Raw genomic sequence first — 21,010 nt, 5'->3', positions numbered from 1 at the left:
AATTCCACATGCTGGATCATGCAGAAAGAGATTGGGCAATAAAACTCCCAATGTTATAATGCCACTACACAAACTAGGGTGCAAGCGCACTTGGAATACTGTATATAGTACTAATCACCTCACCTGAAAAATAAATTTGTAGAGCTGGAAAAAGTTCAGGAAAGGGCAAACGGAATGATCAAGGGGGAAAAGTAACTCCCCTATGAGAAAAGGTTACAACATTAGGGGCGTTTTAGTTTAGAAGTAGTGCAAGTAAAGGGGAACCTGATAAAGGTGTACAGTGGTACCTTGGGTTACATACGCTTCTGGTTACATACGCTTCAGGTTACAGACTCCACTAACCCAGAAATATTGCTTCAGGTTAAGAACTTTGCTTCAGGATGAGAACAGAAATGCGGCAGCAGCGGGAGGCCCATTAGCTAAAGTGGTGCTTCAGGTTAAGAACAGTTTCAGGTTAAGTATGGACCTCCGGAACGAATTAAGTACTTAACCCGAGGTACCACTGTACAAGGTTGTACAGAGTGTGGAGAAAGTGGACAGAGGGAGGTTTTTCTCCCTCACATAATACTGGATGATTCAGGACAGACAAAACGAAGCACTTTCCCCCCACCCTGCATAGTTGAACAACGGAATTTGATCCCACAAGATGTAGTGATGATGGCCACCAACTTGAATGCCTTTAGGAGGACTGGAGAAGTTCGTGGAGGAGAAGAGTATTAATGGCTGCTAGACACAAAGGCTGTGTACTGCTCCCACTGAGGCAATACAAATAACAGTTGCTGGGAAATGCAGATGAGGTTCTGCCTGCAGGGTTCCCATGGGCATTTGTTTGGCTACTGTGAAAACAGGATGCTGGACTAGGTCCTTCTTTTTGAGGACTTTGAAGGGGGAGGGGAACCCAAACTGATGAGATATACAGAAACTACTGAAGAGAGGGCAATAGGCATTCAAGAGCAGGCTACAATTGTGGAAGTATGGCCAATAATTCCTTAGCTTTAGGTTAGTAGAACTATGTCACCACAAATTTCAGTTACATCTACTCCATAAATCCTATGGATTCAAAAGGACTTGCTCCCAGGTAAGTGTTTGTATAGGATTGCAGATAAAATCTTTCACTAATTCCATGGGGATTAGTCTTGAATTTGGCTCATGTTTTGAGCAACGGTTGTCTCGCATTTCCACATTCTTTCTATACAACTATGTGACTGGAAGCAACATGCAGTCTAAAATGACAAAAGCCAAGAATCTGAACATTCTGCTCAGGCTGCTATGTTCTACATTCTGTGCCATACAGTTTTTCTACCCCTGCTTATTTCACTTCATTAAATTAAGCATACTGAAGCCTAATTGACCAGCTGGGCATGAAACATTTCTCTCATTATGATTTACAGCTCCTAAACAAGGCCTTGTCTTTGCCAGAATACTCTGTCCTAAGACTACAGTTAGATGTGCCAAATACCTCTTTTGAAAAGGAAAAATCTAGCTACGACCTTTTCCTTAAGTGTTTATGGAGGCCACTTACCAATTAGTATCTTGCTTTGAGCGTATTTCTCCAAATGATCCACAGAATAAGAGGCACAACTCGCAGTCTAGGTTCCTGTGTAACAAATAGAGAATTTGTTCTTGTTAAAACTAAGCAGCCTCAAATGAACAAAGCTGCCCTACCACAACTCCTTACCTCTTTGCCCTAACGGTTCTGACCAGAAATGTGTTTTGCTTTTAAAGTACAGTACAGTCCAGAAGAGCCAAAGCACATCAGGGTATTAATTACTAAGCCTTTGCTTCTATCTCACCATGCTTGCACCTTATAGTATAATTGTACTATTGCATTTTAGAAAATAACACCACTGTTCTCTTTTAAGATTATGCCTACAATAGACATATTTTCCCATGTAGAATATAGTGTACACCAAGAATTTATGAGGTTTGCCTTGAACTATGCTACAGAAATGCTTTTATCAGTATGCTAGTTTTTTTAATCTTTCAGCATTAAAACGGTAGCTTGCGTATTTACATACAGCATCATATGTCCAGTGACAAATCTATGGTAACATTCTACCTTACTGTCCCGGAGTTAGTCTCTAAATCTTCTGTGTATTTCTCTGGTAAAATGCAGTTTTAGGAAGGATGTTTGGATTGCCTTTTAAATAGAACTGCATCTTCTCAGAATATCTAGAAGTTACACGTGACAGTGTTTTAAGTGGTGGGAAGATGCATTTTGATTTTAGCACACACCTACCATCACCACCTATCCAGATAGAAAACCTGTATTGTGTTGAAATTATAGCTATTTTAGAGTAGTAAGGAGAACTAGATTTATTGCCATATTAAACAATAGTAAGAAATGGTCACAATCACTTAATGCAGAGGTTTTAAGCCTTTTTGAGTCCACAGCTCCCTTAATCAACTACCTTCTTTCTGCAGCACCTCTCTGGGGCTCAGGAGCCCAGTTATGTCACCCCTTGCCTGCAGAGCTACCAGCCTCTCACCCTTTCCCGAACACCCACCCTTGTGTAGTGTTCCCTCAACCTCCTCTCCTCCCCTCTCCTTGCGAATCCTCTTGGCAGTCTCTGAGCCCCACCACCCCAAAGAGAGGTGCCTCCTAAAGGCACCATTCGCTTGTGGAGCTTATAGCCAGGGCTGTTGCAATAAACAGCTATGCAAGCCTTTGGTAGGCAGAGATGTGAAAGGGTATCAGAGGAAGGAGGGAAAGAAAGAAAGAGGGACAGAGGCCAGTGTTGCCCACAGCATCCCTGACCATCATTCAAGGCACTCCAGGGTGCCACGGCACACTGGTTGAAAAGCACTGACTTAATGAATACAACCCATTTGAGAAACTATGGATGATGAGCTATTGACAAGAAAATGAGTAGAGCTTATAATAGGCAGAAGACTGCATTTGGAAATGTGTGATAGTGGGAAATGTGTTCACATCTTTGGTGTGAAAAGTATTATTTCATTCTTGGCCCTGATATTTCCACTTGGTATTAACTTTTCCAAATTGTGTGGTTATCAACAGCATTTTTAGAGTAGTCATAGTATGTAAATATTTCTGTATACTTTTATAAAGCAGTATACTGTATTTTATTTTGCCAAACTATTCTATTCTTTAGTACTCTGTAAAGTGCAACAACAGTGAAGTTTATTGTACTTTGAACAGGAAAGTCTGTGCTAAATTCCACGGCCCTGGCTTCTAAACCAACTTTACTTTCTGTTGGCTTGCACAATCTCTCTCTCTCTAATCTGTGCAATCCACATGGATTTAGCAACTTTTTTCATATCAGAGATACTCCAAACATACTGCACAATCTTGGGAAGATAGAAGCAGCCGTGCCACATCAGGCCAAAGATTCACCAATTCAAGCATTCTAACAATGCCCCAACCTTATTCTGTATAGAACACTAATGTCTCGCATCATATGTAACTGATACATAGAAAAGACTTTACAACCTGAAAAAAGAGACAATGAATGTACTTTTGTAAACCAATAAAATATAACAACAAACAAACAAACTGCCCGAGAGTTGCCACTAATGCCAATATCTTCCTAGTGTGTTGACAATACTGCGCTATTCGGCTGAAACAGCCTATGTTAGGTAACTGGACTGGTCTACTGACTTAACAGATTGAACAAGCTTCCCAGACTCTTCAACCCTTTGATTTCCAAGGCAAGAGCATTGGCATTTGTATTTTTTGAAACTGATCAAGAAGCTCTCAGCTTCTCCTTACACATTTTCTTGGCCCTTAGAGCAGTGTACTAAAAGCACTAACAGACAGGTGCTCCACAGCTAACTAAATACTAGCCAGGCTTAACACAAACAGCAACCTAATCCCGCCACTTTACTGTTACTCTTTCATATAAATCAGAGGAAGAGATGGTAATATGTCACCGTGAGCAAGGACAAAATTTGTCCCCCTTCCCATAGCTATTATTTTCACAATTATTATTTTGCTTCCCCTCAGCTTGGTGCCCTATGCAAGGAACCACCCACAATGCCCTAAATCTGGCGATGCCTCCCAATTTTAACCAAACTATCCTGTTCCATTTCAATGTGCCCATAAGCAACTGTGTCCAAGGAAAATGTTTACATGAACTTAAGAAGCTAAAAACCTATCAAGTCCAGTATCCTGGTTTCACAGTGGCATATCACATGGTCTCTGATGATAATTTCAAACACAGCTCTGTGTAAGACGCACTTGTCCTTGGTTTCCAAGTGACTTCAAGCAGCTGAAAGACTCTGCCCTTATCTGTGTATTTTCTGCAGATTCACATATGCCTCAGCAACACCTGTGCAACCTCCAGAACTTCTAGTTGCACAAGTGTAAAGCTGCTGATTATTTAATCAGAAATTAATATGAAGCTAGAATGGGTCACCAATCAGCCTAGTCCTATGCACAATTTATTAAATTTAGTGAGACTTCTCACACAAGTTGTTACAGGTGTACTTCATTTTCCCACCTTAGAAACAAGCAAGAAATGATACAACTTGCCACTACAATTTGAACCACTTTTAATGGAAGAATTTAAGCTTCTAAGAAAAGCACAAAACTTTCTAGCTGGACTATCTGCCTATCCTTGGTTACACAGCTTGGGGAGTGGTTGCACATGCAAGCTACTGATTTGGAATTTTGTAGTGCCCCCAGTCCGCCTTTAGCCACGTTTGCTTAGCCAGCGTCACATTTTGCTGGCTTTCCCTTCATGAATTCTTCCTTTCCTAATTCCGTCGCTATTTTTTAAAAAAGGGAGTGGTGACAGGTGGAATCAATGAAGCCCCACCAATAAACTGGTGACAAGAAACAAGTGTCAGGCTCAGCCAGCCCAGTACCAGATGTCTGCTTTTCACCGCAGCACAGAAAAAGCGGGCGAGGAACTGCACGGCTGGAGCCTCGAGTCCTAAGCCTGATGGACAGCTTAACAGGCATCAAAGCCCTTTGACGTAGGGTGTTTTGCATCTATCTAGCAGAGACTGAAGGATGGCTAGCCCCACCGGCTCCTCCCGAAAACACAGGGCTGCACAAGTCACTAAGCCATTACTTCCAGCCTGCAGACGACTCCAAAGCCCACCTTTTGCAACGGAGGGTTGCCATTCTTACTGAAACCACTTACCCCGCCTTAGTTTTGTTGGCTTCAGAGAAGCTAAGGGAAGTAGGTGGTTTGTTCCCTTTCAACTACTTGGTGGGGGGAGGGGGAGGAATGGAGTGGATTAGAAATTAAGCACCATGGGTGGGGCTGGGGCAACCCTGTGAACGCAAACAGCTTCCCGGATACTTTTATCGTGATGGGCAATATCTATGCAGAAAACACGTCAGCTGTACCCGATCAAACCGCGCAGATCACTCTTCACCCCCTGGTGGCCCAGGAACGTCTTACAGCCTTATTTTGGGGGCAGCGCCCTCTCCTCTCCTCTCCTCCCCGCCCAACTCCCTTCCTCCTCGGTGTCACTCACGTTGTTCGGCAGAGAGATTGCTTCCCGGGGAGATGCACGCATGCTGCAGAGCTGGGCTGAAAGAATGCAATCCTCCAACTCTGCTTTGCCAATCACCCACATTCCCGAAAGGGCAGCAGCAGCAGCAGCAGCCCCTCCCGTAGTGGATAGCTTATGGAAAAGAGCAGGGATTTGGAGGACAGGGCGTCCTTCTGCTTAGGCTACTCACTCTCGTCTTCGAGGCTGTTGCTGCAGCTCCAAACGCCGCTTGCCTGGAAACAAGGGAATGCATCTTTTACAAGTATACTGCGGGCCCAAGTTCGGGCTCACTCCAGTGCAACAGATTTTAATAGATCCTATAGACTAGTCAGATCAGCAATTGAAACTGCCGGTTGTTCAGAAAACCCCAACCACCTCCGTGCAATTCATCCGCCCCTTATTGCGCTTGACCTGCACGATTAACCGCCCAGTCGCCAAATCCCGCCAATCACACAGCACTGCGGCGACACCTGGAGGTCGAGCTAAGAAGCTTCCTCTAATGAAACTGACATTCAAGGAGGAGCCCAGTTGTTGCTGTTGTTTAAAAAAATCAATTTGTTAGCAAGAGGTTTGTCAGAGAAAGGAAAATAAAATTAGAGAAGAATGGTCACACTTTCCAGAGATATATTTTGAAAGCTAACATTCCATTTCTGTGTGTGGGGTAGACAGTGTGCAACCTTTCACCTGTAGTTATTGCAATCTAGTTCAATTATATATTTACATCTGTTGGCTTTACTACTACTACTACTACTAATAATAATAATAAAAATAATAATAAATTCCTTTTACCCCAGCCTTCCTCAGCTGTAGTCTAGGCTGGCTCACAGAAATAAAATCTTTAAAAATAAGTATTAAAATAACAATTCAAAGTAACATAAAATACAATGCAGGAATAACAGTCATCAATGAAATCAAAACAATTCCAGAAGGATCCAGAAATAGTGCAGGAGACAGCCTGAGCTCGAAAAGGATGCTGCAGCATGCCATAGAATGGTTCTGATGAGAATGTGGTGTGCAGAGCCTATATGTATGTAGTATGGAATCAAGGTTTGCACCTGCCTGCACACCCCACCCAGGCAAGCTTGTCCTAGCAGACAGTCTCACACTGGATTTGGTGAAGACCTACATGTAAAGTCCAATGTTTGTAGGCCTGAGGATCCTGATTGTTTCCCTGATTTTTAAATTTATTTTTAGGTTAGGTTTTTTCATGATTCCAAACCTAGCCCTCCTCCCTCCAGTTCAAAATTGGGGGGTGGCTGGCTGGAAAGAGTCAGATTTCGTTTGTTCCTTATATATCAATATTGCATTTGTATTCATTCCACCTTTCCTCTAGGGAGCTCAAGGTGCCATTTTCTCCATCTTAATCCTGTGGTGGAGGTTAGGCAGAGATACAGCAATTGGGCCCAAAGTCAGACAATGAGGTTGTGGCTAATTTTAACTTTGGTCTTTCAGGTCCACTAGATATCCCTTAACCTTATTCCTCATTCTGGAAAATAGATGTAGAAGTGAATAAACTGAGGGAGGGGTATAATCTATTCCCATGTCTGGGAACTCATGGATTCTCTTGCTAACAGTCCTGTTTAGCACCTTTAATATTAACCAGTTCAGGCTGCAATCGTGTCTTAGGGAGCAATTCCCATGGAATCCAGTGGGGCTTACTTTCATTTAATGTACAGCTTCTTTACCATCAACCCACATTAGAATTGGGATCCCTTCTTAACCAAAGCAAGACACTTTTCAGTTTAGCTATTTGTCAAATCGCAATGCTTGCATGTCCACAGTAGCTTTACAAGGGAGGATGGGGAGAAAACCAGAACAACTTGGCCAGACTGCTGATTGGCTACCAGTTCTAGTGGGCACCAGCACCACTGCACAAATCTCGGTTATTATCCACCTTGGGGTCCCTGTGCTAGCTAATTGTTAAAAATAACAGCAGCAAACATATATGGCCAAACTTGCCTAGTTTGGTCCTTAAAGACATTTACTCTCTTAAAAATCCAATATTCTCTTTGAACACCATTTCATGTTAGCATTGTGGCGATACAAAGTAAGTTTGGTTCACTGTTGGCATATTGTGTTTAGGTTATTCAGTAGTGCCCTAATTTAGAACCATTTTAATGAGATACAGACAGTAGTTGTCTCTTACATAGTAGCGATAAACCCAGGGGCACATAATTGATCTCTAGACCCAGTTATTTTGGAGCAGCCAATTCTTCTCACTTAAAAATTGGTTTGATGCAATGTATGCCTACAAATGGATGATGCAGAAAGCATTCAAGTTGTTTAAAAGAAACAAACATAAAGCAGTTGTAGTCTTCCAAGGGTAATTTAACTCACAAGGTCCAAGTGATGATTGATTTTGCTATATAAAAATGTTAGTTAAGGTGAAGAATAAAACTGAGATTTACAGTGCCCCCCCCCCCAATAACTACTACAGATATCACATGGTGTATTGATTTGCTTGGTGCCTGCATTTCAGGAACTTTGGGGAGCAGAGTTTAGGAATTGAGGTATAAATTGCAATAGCTATGCTGCGACATTACAAATTTATAAGATCAATTATCACTAATGTTTATGGCATATCATTTACTGGAAGGTGCCAAATACTTGATGCTGATCAGCATTAAACATTAAATTTAATAACTCTTATGGTTGCTTTTCAACTGGAGCTTGCTATTGTCTGTTCCTTACAGCAAAGTCTTTTCTGCTTTTTCTTAAGAAATAATAGTATGAGACCTGAACAAATATGACTATAAGGCACAGCATATATGCACCAGCTGTTTTACCTAGGTTATGTCTCAGGACATACCAGAAAGTAACAGGAATAGCAATCTGGTTGTCATTGGTATTAATTATTAGACTCCCACTTCCATTGTTACAAGTAAGTAATTACTGCATTAAATACAGATGGACATCACAAGACCAACTGCCCATTTGTTCTGTTTATGTGAAGCAGCAAGCTGGAGCAATTCCCTGCACAAATATCTAATTGCAACACAGTACTCTGCAATGTCGCTTCCATTGAAGAGGCAGGGTAATGTTTCTCTCTGAAACAGGTCTATTTGTAAAGGAAGGATCTCAGCCAAATGTTGTAAATGGCAGATTGGATGTTTTACCCAGTAATCCATTTATACAAGGAGAAAGCTGAATCTTCTGCTTCAAACACAGAGCTGCAGTGCTTTCTCACAGGTATCGTGGGGATCTCATTTGCTAGTAGCAGATTACTAACAAGCATATAGATTCTGCCCCTTGCCTTGGATACCATCCTAGAACTACAATGCAAATCCTTGCATGCACACTTCAATTTATTATAAACAAAAAGCATTTAAAAGTATAACTGAAATCAAAGCTTGAGACAGATCCTGTAGCATTTTAATTACTCATTTTGCAGTATTTTAACCATATTTTGTGTTCAATTTACAGAATTGTTTTAGATTAAAGAGAGTATATGGCATGTTATCTGCCAAACAGCAAAGGGATTAACTGTGCAGAGGCCATTAAAATATTCCAAAGAGGATCAAATTGATTTATGACTGAGAAATCAGAAACTAGGAACATAAATAGCTGAGAAATCAGACTGACAACTGTTTTAAAAAAATCAGGAATCAACTGGTTGATAGGCCTGTGTGATGTATCAATACATTGCCCAAAACCAGTATGAGGGCCAGACCTCAATGAATTTTAAACGAGCTGCTTGCCCACACAGGCAGTCAAGGGAGGAACGAGCTACACTGGCCCTGGCAAGGTGATGTCTCTGCTTTTTAAGATGCTGTCTAGGTTTGCCATTGCTTTTCTCCCAAGAAGCAGGCGTCTTTTAATTTCATGACTGCTGTCACCATCTGCAGTGATCATGGAACCCAGGAAAGTAAAATTGGTGTTTGGACTTAGAAGTAAAGCAATGGAATATATGAGATCTGTTTCAACACTTAATAATATAGAAGCAAACATTTTATTGATGAATACTGACTTAGATTCCTAGAACTACTTTAGGTGTAATAACTGTAATCCCCCCTTCCCCCTGAGCAGCAGACCCCATGTCAGGGCTAGTTCTACCAACAGGCAGAGGGAGGCAGTTTCTTGGGGGCACTGCCTCTCAAATAGCTGATTAAGGGTACAGTGGTACCTCTGGTTAAGAACTTAATTCGTTCTGGAAGTCTGTTCTTAACCTGAAACTGTTCTTAACCTGAGGTACCACTTTAGCTAATGGGGCCTCCCGCCGCCGCCACGCGATTTCTGTTTTCTTCCTGGAGCAAAGTTCTTAACGCGAGGTACTATTTCTGGGTTAGCGAAGTCTGTAAACTGAAGCATATGTAACCCGAGGTACCACTGTATAGTGAAAAGGGGTTGGGGACATAGTGTTATAGGGGACATGATGATTCTGATCCTACCTGCAGGACTGTTTCCTAAATATGGAACTTGGAAAATTGCTATGGGTTCTATGGTATCCTCCAGGCATATTAACATCTACATCAAACTACTTGAGGAAGCTGACTAACACCAAATAAGACCATTGGTCCATCTAGGCAGCAGTGCGGGCTGCTTTTGTAGGAGCTACCACTAAGACCCTTCCCAGGTAATCCTGCCACACACTTCAGATGTGAACTTGGAGAAGGGTCTTTAATGAAGATCTTAGTGTACCAGGGGTACACTGTGAAAACAAGCAAACCTTTACTACTAGATAATGGGACCTTTGTTTATAAAACTTGATAATCCAAGATGGTGTTGGATTATTGCAGCTCCCAAACAAGTGCCTAGAAGAGTAGGCTGGTCCTTCAGAATAGAGAAACTAATTATCTCTAGATACAATGACTAATAGAACTGGATCTAGTTCCTTTCCATTCACATTTTGCTTTCAGCAGTCATCTGCTCAAAACAAACATTTCCATTATTTGGTGCACATACACACACATGCACGTATACAAATATGCACACTCCAAATGACTATAGTGACTGGTGATTTTAAAAAGCTGTACCTTAAACAAGAGCTGTAGTAACTTTTCAAACAATTTTTGTTGCTGGTAACAGTTCTGATCTCTGACAACCTCTTGCCACCACTAACTGTCATCTCTTGACTAGACAGGAAAGGTTTCCTAGGCAAGCATTGTTTATACAGCCATTGTGACATAATTGCTAGCTTCAGGGCATTTTAGGATGAGTTTCTGTGTTTAAGAGCTTACAGCCTTTCTCAACCTGTGGATCCCCAGACGTTGTTGAACTACAACTCCCATCACCCCTAGCTAGCAAGGCCAGAGCTCAGGGATGGTGGAAGTTGTAGTCCAACAACATCCGGGGACCCACAGGTTGAGAACCACTGGAAGCAGAGCCCATGAAAGGTAATATTAGCCCCTGAGGGATTTAATATATCTATTTGTGAATTCAATTATAGCTTTCAGCTTCTGCATGTCTGTCATAGAGATGAAGGAGTTATCAAAGCACAGGACATGTAGATGTGCAAAAACTTATTCCTTGCCAACTAGGCTGGGCAAGGCAAAGGCTCCCACATGGGTTCCATTGTGCCCTGCGAAGTTCTTGGTTCACCCCTAGCTGGCAGAGGGGTAGAGAAAGGGAATCACTGCAATTTACAAGTATTTCATCCTTCTTACTAGTTGCACCAGGCAGACTTTCCATATCTAAAGAGGATGGAGGGAACACACTTCATCTGGTTTGTGTACTTTTCATACATGTTCACTGGCAAGTCAGTTCCTTTCTACTTCTGTGTAGATTTTTAAAGAAAAATTAAAAAGAAACCCAGCTTTAGTGAAAGCAATTTTTTAAAGTCCTTACAAGGTGAAACACCTTTTTCTTTCTTTCTCCTTTTAAAGGTATTTTCAAACCGCTTGGAAGAGCTCATAAATGCAACATGTGGAGGTACTGTATTGGCCCAAATATAAGCTGCACCCACAAATAAGCCGAACCTTGAAAATTCAAGGGGGGGGAGAGAGAGAGAAAAAAAAAGACAATACCTGAATATAAGCTGCTCCCTTAAAATTGCACAGGCACTCACACCCATAAATGGCAAATGTAGAAGAAAATCCTATGGGTACCATTCCCCTGCACTCCCAGGCTGCTTCCTAGATGGGGGGGAGCTGCACCACTTTGCTGGAGGCATAAGGTTGCACATATAAGCCACATTTTATCCTTGCACGGTCGGAATTTGGGGGGAAAGTGCAGCTTATCTTTGGGCCAATATGCTATGGGGGGGAAATGCCATTTGAAATGCCTCAGGAAGTGACTTGGCAATTGTGTAGAGAAAAAGCTGTCTGCCCTCTTGCACCTATGAAATCTTCTGTAACTTTCCAAATAAAATAAATTGTATCCATTTTAACTTGGATTCCTCTTCAGGGATTCAAATCTTCTTTGGATATGGTGCTGTGTTCTTGGCTTCATTTTATCCATTTTGTTTACCACATGTTGCTGCCCAAGGATGTGGAGAAACCGCTTGCTATTGTTCAGCCATCCATATGTACTCAGATACTTTCCCCATGTTGAATCCTCTGAGAAAAGATGATTCCCAGTCATCTGAAGGGTGTTGTGGTGAGGCCATTATTGAAGCCCTCACCTTGGGACAAAACTCATGGTCTTTTGTCATCTTTACTGGCTATGCTCAGAATTACATAACTGTGACTTCCAGTGTCCACTAAAGTACATGTCAATTAAACATGCACCTTTTGCTTGCAAGCAGCACGAAAGTCTAGAAAGACGACATAATCATATAAAAAAAATATTACATTTTTAAAATAAGAATCACCTTGTTTACAATTATACTGATTTGTTTAAAAGTTTCATTTTAGATGAGTTGGAAGGTGGAATGATGGACAGGGCTTTACGAAGTTGCCCTTTTGGGCACAATGATCTTTTCCTTTTTAGATACAAAATGATATTAAGTATAAAAATATAAACATAAATTTGTTTATTTAAATAATTCTGAGCCTAAGGAATAGGGTAAGCAACACATTTAATACACAAAATAGGGCTTGTGGTGTAGCAGATGATGTCACACAAGGACTTGGGAGACCAGGGTTCAAGTCTCACTCAGGGGGGAAATTAATAAATTATATTAAATATTATTTTCCAATAAATTCTGCCAAGAGATGTCTCCTCAAATCCCTTGTGTCTTTGCATCCTCTCCAAGATATGAAGGGAGAAAATAAAGTAGCAAAATCTTTCAATTAGCAGCCAAAGCCACAAACCAATTGTGCCGCAGGGAGTTTTATCCAATCCTCCCCCCCAGGAAAAAAACAGAAAATTCATGGGTGGCAGGACAGAGGACAGGAAAAATAATGCCTAGCTGTGGCCACACAGATATTGTAGACCATGAGAGAGTAAGATCTTGAAAGCCTTCAGATAAAGACACATAAAGATATATTCCATTAAGCATTATATACATATAAGTACAAGCAAAGCAATATCAATAATAAATAAATAAAATCATGAAAATGCAGACTTAAGTATAAAGGGTAACTGAATAAATAGGCAAAACAAAACAAATTCCTTCCAGTAGCACCTTAAAGACCAACTAAGTCAGTTCTTGGTATGAGCTTTCGTGTGCATGCACACTTCTTCAGATACACTGAAACAGAAGTTTCCAGACCCTTCTATATAGTGAGAAGGTGGGGAGGGGTATTACTCAGAAGGGTGGTGGGAATGGGTGATTGGCAGATAGCTGTGATGAGCCTGTTGACGACTCTTAACGACTGCAATAGGTCTTACAGGAAAAAGCAAGGGGTGAAAAGGTGAAAAATGGCTTTGTCATGTATAATGAGATAAGAATCCAAGGGTCTCCCAGGACATTCTATACAAGATCTCAAAGTAGCTGTTTTACTACAAAGGAATTTCAGAAATAGACTGGAAAGAGAAGCTGCTGAATTACAACTTATCACCAAACTTAAAACCATGGAGAAACCTGGTCTGAACAAAGACCCTTGGATTCTTATCTCATTATACATGACAAAGCCATTTTTCACCTTTTCACCCCTTGCTTTTTCCTGTAAGACCTATTGCAGTCGTTAAGAGTCGTCAACAGGCTCATCACAGCTATCTGCCAATCACCCATTCCCACCACCCTTCTGAGTAATACCCCTCCCCACCTTCTCACTATATAGAAGGGTCTGGAAACTTCTGTTTCAGTGTATCTGAAGAAGTGTGCATGCACACGAAAGCTCATACCAAGAACTGACTTAGTTGGTCTTTAAGGTGCTACTGGAAGGAATTTGTTTTGTTTTGACTATGGCAGACCAACACGGCTACCTATCTGTAACTGAATAAATAGGGAACATGTGGTTAATTAATTATTGTTAATTAATTAATTATTGTTATTGTTAATGCTACACATGATTGTGTTAAAACACTAAGTGTGAGCTGAACTGTAAAAGGGTTAAGTGAGTGGTAGAAAGGACTATGTTCAATGATGTTGTTTAAAATTGAGCATGCATTTTTACTGTATTTTATTTTTACAAAGTTTAAAATTTAGTGAGGGAAATCCAGAGATTTTCTAACTAATGCATATAGGAACCAAAAATTCCACCAGAGGTCAGTATATATACACAGTACTACACAACTCAATGGTCTCCTTTTGATAATGTGCTTTATAGGAAATCTTCAGTATCAGAAGAAATGCAAGAAATGCACAGATTATAATACAGTGGTACCTCGGGTTAAATACGCTTCAGGTTACATACGTTTCAGTCTACAGACTCCGCTAACCCAGAAATAGTGCTTCAGGTTAAGAACTTTGCTTCAGGATGAGAACAGAAATTGTGCTCCGGCGGCACAGCAGCAGCAGGAGGCCCCATTAGCTAAAGTGGTGCTTCAGGTTAAGAACGGACCTCCGGAACGAATTAAGTACTTAACCCGAGGTACCACTGTGCTGAAAAGCTCTACAGTTAAAGAAAACTTTTTCCCCCTTTTATCTTTTTGGTGGAAAGGTGTATTTCAAAATCCAAAGGATTCATGATGCTATGTAAAGGGGTGGTTACTTTTAAAAAAGCCTCAGGCAATAAATCAACACTATAAGTGAATATTTTTTTCACCATTTTATTATAATGATGCTTAATAGTTGTACGGTAGAACCTTGGTTGCTGAACATAATCCATTCCAGAAGACAGTTCGACTTCCCAAACGTTCGATAACTGAGGCGTAATTACTGGTTGGCAAATTCCTTTTAAAAAATGGAGAAGCGTGCCCTGGAAGCTGTTTGAAACAAGTTTTGGTTTCCTATGAAACCTAGAGATGACTTGGAACAAAAAAGAGCTGCACTTTAGGAGCCTGGCTATTTCTTCAGGATGAAGATGATAAAGAAGTAGACCCTTAAAAAGGTTCCTTTTGGAGGAACCAGTTCAGTGTTCAGCTGTACAGGGTTAGTGGACTGAAGTAGTGGGGCATTACAATAAGGGGCAACCACTAGATTAAAGTTAGAGGAGATCTGATCATTACTGGGCTGAAAATCCATTGCAGCTGGAGTAGGCTGAAGGATGGGGGGACACCATAAGTTGTTCTGGCTGCACTGAGAACTGTGTATCCATAGGCTGCTGACCAGTAACCCCTTAAACAGGGACCCAACCACCCTCCCCATCCACAGGAGCTGAAAGGAACACTGATGCCTTACCAATGTATTGGACCCTTCTGACATCTGGTGGTATTGGGCCCTTCTGACATCAGTAGGAGCTCTACACCTCTGCTAGTGAGTGCTCTGGGTATATCACTGCTGCTACTCCAACTGCTTAATCTTTTTTGTGGCCTTGCGGCTGTTGCTGTCTCCAGGACACCTATTGCCACTGAGGCAGGGTCCTCGGAAGCCATCTCTGTTGCATTTATGTGTCCAACTGGTATGCAGGTATAACATACAGTATACATGCCTAAGATGTAGTAAACTCAACGGTTGTAAAAGAGGAAAGGCATAAAAATTGATGCAGTAAGGGGCTGACTGTTCAGAACCCCGTCATACAGCTGATCAAAAGATTGGGATGGAGCACTACTGCTCCAGTGCTTCAGAATGTAACATTAGATCCATCTCCCTTGGAAAGCAACATTGGAAACTCAAGTGAAGAGGGGAAGGAGGGAGGGCAAACACAATGATCTTTTCTTAAGAGAGAGGCAGAGATCAGGAGAGTGTGCAGGAAGGCAACAAGATGGTGACTGGGGAAAAGCAAAAATGGCGACCAGAACAACAAGACAAACGACAAAATATCAAGAAACAAGCCTGAAGAAGAAATGCCCGAGAGAAAACACAGCAAAGATACATGAATTGAAGACGGATACGTGATTGCATTTGCAAAGGCAGAACAGCTTATGGGAGTCGCCTACATCCCAGTACGTTGTGCCTGCCCTTGACTGCTTGGTGGGATCACAGAACCCAACCTGACCTGATAGGCTTAATCCCACCATGGGAAATAGTGGAGGTTGCTATAATCCCCTCCTCCCATATTACCATGTTTGTGCACAGGTACAAGTGGACAATGTCACACAGCATGGCAGCCACATGTCCACTCACCACCACCATCATATTGGAGTTTCTGTTTAAACAAGCAATGTCTTCAAGCAGTCTTGGCTAGTTTTCTATTAAAGGGCAGGAGGCTGAACTAGACGACATTGGGGAACCCTTCCAGGTCCTATCTTGTATGCTTCTATAATGATAGAAATAGAGAAACATGAGTCCCAGGAATAGGAAATTGCCTAAGGCTGCTAAAACTGTCATATGATTCCAAGTGGCCCAGTTGAAGTGGGTTATGTTCTGAAGGTAGATAGTTTACACAACTCTTTCAGCAAGTGCCAGTTGACACTGGGGTATTAAAATACAACTATCATAGTAACAGCCATGCAAACTTGCTTCTTTTTATTAGTAACATTCACCTTGTTTTCATTTATTATTATTATTATTAATACCCTGCCCATCTGGCTGGGTTGCCACAGCCACTCAGGGTGGCTTCCAACACATATAAAAACATAATAAAACGTCAAACAATTAAAACTTCCCTATAAGTAAAATGACATCATATAAAACCAGGAATGGCAGCACCAATAAAGCATGAATTGTCCCGACTGCATGATAGGGTATAATACACTATTGTAAGGTTGTCATATGGCACAGAAATGGGCAATTGCAGAAAGGGATTGAAGTTATTTCACTGATGCAGCATCTAAATGACATTTTTAGTCACCACCCACCAATTTAATTCAGCAACAACTCACACTTTATACATGGCATTAACCTATTATAGTGGCACTGGAAATTATAGGCAACATAGCTTGACTGACTTGCTGCATGTGGTCTGTTTAGGACACTGTTGCAGTAACATTAGCACATATATCTTTACAACTTAGATGTAACTGTCATAATTTTTAAAAGTAAATGAATGATAAAGTGTTAAGTGTGGCCATGATGATTCCCATCCAAAGTCTTTTGCTGGCATCAGAAAGTTGGCTGAACATCGACCTTTTTCAGTGAAAATATTAGCTCGGATATGAACGTCAGCATACTCACATTTTTTCCAGCATTTTATTACAATGATGCTTAATATTTGTACATTTGTTTCCACTGTAAATCTTGTTTCTTTTTAAATATTGTGTAACACTTCCTCTTGACTTTTACAAAGTTATATAAATCTGAAGGACATTTTAAAGCATTTTAATCCTTCCACAATTCTCAATATACTATAAGCAATGAATGAGATATAAATGCATGTATGCATATTTCTATACTAAGAAGATAAATAAAAGATGGAGAGGATACTGTAGGGTTCTCATTGAGTCCCAATACTCCCAATACTCTTGGGAGTATGGAATGAATAGAATTTGCTTGTGGAATGGCTACTGTAATCAACTAGAAGAGCAATGAATTTGTGCACAAAATGCTTTAGAATATAAGAATTGATGTGTTAGGTCAGGCCAACTGTCTTATTTAGCGCAGCAATCTTGTCTTCTCTTGGTGGCAAACAGTAGGTTACCTCTCCCTACCTGCGAATTGGCTGAGATTATGGGAGAAGAAAATGATGTTGAGGGGAAAACAAAGGGGAGAAAAGGGGGTTTAATGTAGCCTCCTAAAATTTGAAAATGGTAAGTTTCAGTTTGTGAGAGCATTCCACCCTTTCCCACATCCATTTTGCATCCTTTCTTTCAAGCTAAAATTTGGTGCAACATTGATCATAGTATTTGTGTTTGAATGTGAATATTTTTCTGTCGAGTGCACAATTTTACTGAGAGAGATTATAGGTGACACATGATGTAGCCGTGGTATGTGAGAAAGAGTTTTAGCAGACTACAAACATAGTAAGCAGTGTGATGCAGCAGCTACAAAGACTATGAGAAAAGATTCTAGACTGCGGCAACACTTAAAGAAACGAGATCATGAAAAGTACAACTGTTGAAAGTGTGGGATATAACTTCTGAGAAAGGTTTGCATGGTGTTAAAGCAGACAGTGTATAGAACCTTCATTTTCCTAAACTGTTTCTGTGTCCTTTGATCTCTATGCTGACCCTTTCTTCAAAATCTTAGACTGATACTCTTAAGCTTGCATGTTTTTGCTTCCGTTTCCCCTCCCACTTTTTTTTTTTTACCTTATTCAGAGACATAATTTTGAAACTCTCTCTGCTGAAAATAGACGCTTACCTCTTTCTCTGGGTGGGCAGCAGTTGCGGGCTCTCATGCTTGGTCACCATCCCCAGGCAGTGAGAACAGAGTGCACATGGCTGGGTGGCCTTTGGGGGAATTTCCCCTGGCCGCCTGGCTTGAGTTGCCGCCAGATGCTGCACCCCAAATTAGCCAATGAGTCGCCTTTCGGGGGGGGTGCCTTGCAGGCTGAGAGGGTATTGGCTGCATGCATGTCCTCGCAGCCAGTGAGGCACAAAAGCTGGCAGCACCATCCTGCCTCAGCGCAGTTGGCACTGACCCGGGTTTGGGGCAGCACTGTGACTCAGCCCACAACAAAGGAATAAACAAACCAAGGGACATAGCTCCTTTGAACTCCAACTTAGTTAGTTAAAACTAGAGAATTCTTTACCACCCAAGTATGTATTTCCAATAATAAGCCTCTTTCTTATTTTTCCACGTCTCTGCTAACAAGGATTCACAAGCTGAAAGCCTCCAAGCTGTGCAGTAACTTTGCATATCAGTCAACAACCACTCTATTCTGCTTTGGTGAAGCATGTCCAGTCCTGGGCATTACAGTTTAAGGAGGATACTGACAAACTGGAACAACTCCAGAGGCAAGCAACAAGGATGGTGGAAAAACTGGAGACCAAGCCATATGAGAAAAGATTTCTTTTCAACCTTTTGGAAGCAAGGGCAATTACTGATTTGGGGAAGAACGGACTAGGTAAATAATCAAAAATTTATCACAATTTCACTCTACATAATTTCATCGATAAACATGTTATTGGTAAGAAAATGTATTTTATTCTTATAAAGTAGACATTATAAAATGTATTTTATGCTTATAAAGTAAGTAACTTAAGGCCACTGGTTTCAGTGGGTCTGCTCTACATACTCATAGCCTGACACATATCACCCCATGTGAACAAATGGTAATATTTATATTAGTAATGATTTTTATCCTACAAAATTTGAGAGTCAGATTAGAAAGGCATGGAAAACATGAGCCTTCTCAAAATCAATTATGTAAAGACTAAAGTGATAATCCTTGGTAGGAAACTGCTCTTTTCACAAATGATAATTAGGTAAAATTGATGCATAGGTCGATCAACTGTGGTCACTTTCCTCCATATCAAGGTCAAGGGATAAGGGATATGAAATAGATGGCTGCCTCTAAAAGTGGTGTAGGATTTGTAGTCTGCAATTTTGTTTCCACTAATGGACCAGGCCCAGTTCAAGGTATTAGTAATGGTGTACAAAGCCCAATACAACCTAGCAAAATACTTAAAGGCACACTACCTCTGATACTTTCAGATATCTGCAGGGTAAGTGCTGCTCATGGTGCTGTTGATGGGCACAGCACTGGCATGGGTCATGGCATTCTTGGCAATGGTTCACAATGTCTGGAACACATTCCTTACTGACATCAGAATTTCTCCTGCATTGCTGACATTTAGTTGCCATATTTATTTCCCCAGACTTTTTACTGCCTGATGCTGTTTCGAAGGTTGTTATTGATTTTCTGTAATTTTAAATATTTTCAATGGTATCTACTATATGCTGGGCTGTGATTATAATAAAATAAAATGTACATTTAGATGCAAGCATTCTTTAGTTCTTACAGACTCTGAATGTCATCTCAGAAATGGGATGTTCAGCAGTGAATTATGTTGTCCACCAATGTTTGAGCAGAGATGCACCCAACTGCCAATTGTTAGTTGGAAACCAAGGACAGGAGATGATCCGATCCTCATGTCTTTGTGGTCCATGACTCACTTAACTCACACCTATTTCTATCAAATTGTGCTCCTCATGCTGCCCAACAGGTGCAACTGCATCTTGCATGACCTATTTGAGCTACATACAGCTTAGAGTTCTCTTTGTGGGAGATTCTGAGGTCCTTATCTTATTCTGCTGGCACTTGGAACCTGTGAAAAAGTAGTAATGAATACCAGAGCCTCTTCCTGTACATGGATGAAGGAGGACCCTGGGCAGTTCCCAGCAATTCCTGCTAGCTGAGTTTGGGATGATGTTTCAGCAAAGGCTTAAATCAGGGATGGCGAATCTGTGGGCCTTCCTGATGTCGTTGGATTCCAACTCCCCTCACCCACAAGCAGCATGGCCAATGGTGAGATATTTAATTTAATTTAATTTTCTGTATTGCTTATATCCCATGTTTCCTTACTAGGGAAAGCCCAAAGTGTTAAACAGAAAAATAAACACAAAATATTACAATAATCAATAACCATGCCCCCCTGTAAAAATGTTTTATTTGAGGTTTTAGAAGGTCGCATGCCGGGAGGGGATGGGGGGAGGTGGGATTCAAGAGTAATAGTGAATTCTGAATAAACCAGAAGATATAAATTCAGTGGGTTAAATCCCAAGAAAACAAGCTGAAGTATTAATGAAATGATCCAGAGAAACAATGCTAGGAGCAGAATGATATCACAAAACCATTTCTCCTCAAATTACTGGGCCAATTTATCAAATTATTGGTGGAAATGGTGTTTCTTCCCAGCCCTAATTGCAGCTATTTGCACCTTGATCCTAAATCTGTTCACCTCAATCAAGGAAAGATGATGTGAATGTTGAAGCAGGATCCTGTGTATGATACTATTCAAACTTTCAAAAGTGTGTTCCACAGGGTAACTGCTTGGTTTCAGAGTTATGTCAGCATATGCATCTCTGTTTGGGATCTGCATAGATACTGAATCTAGTCCTCTACACTGCCACCCCTAAACAGGTGACTGGTGTGCTGTCAAAGGATACCACACAAGCCAGCTGTCCTGGATATATGCGCAAGGAGATTCCTTCTCAACAGTACATGTCTTGTCTACTACTGCACTCAATGACCTGTGTAGAGTGGTCATTATGTGTTTGTTCCCTGTAATGTATTTAGTATTAGGATGTAAATAAGATTCTATCTCCTTAATTACTTATACCATCTGAACTCAAACA

At 41.0% G+C, this 21,010-nt stretch overlaps 1 long non-coding RNA gene across 1 annotated transcript in view; it reads right to left on the bottom strand.

Annotated features, from left to right (window-relative positions):
* The window catches only part of LOC309335427, a 73,188-nt gene that overhangs the window by 8,104 nt on the left and 44,074 nt on the right, over positions 1 to 21,010 (bottom strand). Inside the window, exon 4 of the long non-coding RNA XR_014153495.1 lies at positions 1,523 to 1,597. This is a non-coding gene — a long non-coding RNA (uncharacterized lncRNA). The remainder of the gene's footprint in view (positions 1 to 1,522; positions 1,598 to 21,010) is intronic.

Source organism: Podarcis erhardii, assembly GCF_964252035.2.
Source record: "Podarcis erhardii genome assembly, chromosome: 1".
In the NCBI taxonomy this organism is placed as follows: domain Eukaryota; kingdom Metazoa; phylum Chordata; class Lepidosauria; order Squamata; family Lacertidae; genus Podarcis; species Podarcis erhardii.
This window is presented reverse-complemented; position numbering and strand designations above follow the sequence as displayed.